The following is an 835-nucleotide window of genomic DNA, read 5'->3' as shown; positions in this document are numbered from 1 at the left end:
GTAACCGCCGCCTCCGCTGGGGCATCCCGGCTCCATAGGCCTAACGCTCTCCAGACACCTGCCTCTCACTGGCCAACGCCGCTGCCCCTCACGCCTTAGTCCCCTCGGTAATTGGCCCCAAGCCGCAGCTCGTCATCCTCGGGCCTCTCCTAGAGTCCCGCCTCCATCACCGGGTCATTTAAGTTTATCACAAATAAATAAATAAAGGAGGAAATAGAAATGCGTAGAAAGTAAAAGCAGTCGGGAGGGGGCGGGGACGTGGAGAAAAGAGGGGCGGAGTGGAGGAGTAAACAACCTAACTTGATCATATCTACATTGACCAATCAAAGACCACTCCAGTCCAGTCTGACGGGCTCTCTTAACCAATAGTTTTCCAGTTCTCTGGTTACTGAATAATGAGATTAGATTGACCTCTTCAGAGTGGGCGAAGGCGCGGCAAAGAAGGGGAAATTGGAGAGCTGTCAACCAATTGCCTATTAGCATTAAGGTGAGCGAAGTTTCGGCCCTCCAATGGATGCTTAAGATAGCGGATTGGGTCTCGCCTAGTCCAATCGCAAATAGCAGAGATGAGGGAAGGAGTAATTGGGGGCAGGGCCAGAGAGGGAGGAGGAAGACTGAATTTTGTTTATAGGCGGCAACCTCTTGAGGGGTTCCCATTCTTATTGGTTTATTGAAGCGAAGAGTGGCAGGAGAATGATCCAATAGTGGGGAAAACTAGAGGTTCGCGGCGCGAGGCGCCCAATGTGGGCTTTCTGTTGAAGAAGTAGGGGCGGGGGGAAGTTTAGGAGTTGAGGAAAGAAGATTAAAGAGCGTGAGGAGGTAAAGCCAAAAACTC

The 835-nt window shown here is 51.4% G+C and overlaps 1 long non-coding RNA gene across 4 annotated transcripts in view; it reads left to right on the top strand.

Annotated features, from left to right (window-relative positions):
- The first annotated feature begins 614 nt into the window (after nucleotides 1-614).
- The window catches only part of LOC117283244, a 297,894-nt gene continuing 297,673 nt past the window's right edge, over nucleotides 615-835 (top strand). For all 4 annotated transcript variants that reach the window (XR_004514224.1, XR_004514223.1, XR_004514225.1 and 1 more), the window contains exon 1: nucleotides 615-819. This is a non-coding gene — a long non-coding RNA (uncharacterized LOC117283244). The remainder of the gene's footprint in view (nucleotides 820-835) is intronic.

Source organism: Fukomys damarensis, unplaced genomic scaffold (assembly GCF_012274545.1).
Source record: "Fukomys damarensis isolate Sample0158 unplaced genomic scaffold, DMR_v1.0_HiC HiC_scaffold_24, whole genome shotgun sequence".
In the NCBI taxonomy this organism is placed as follows: Eukaryota; Metazoa; Chordata; class Mammalia; order Rodentia; family Bathyergidae; genus Fukomys; species Fukomys damarensis.
This window is presented reverse-complemented; position numbering and strand designations above follow the sequence as displayed.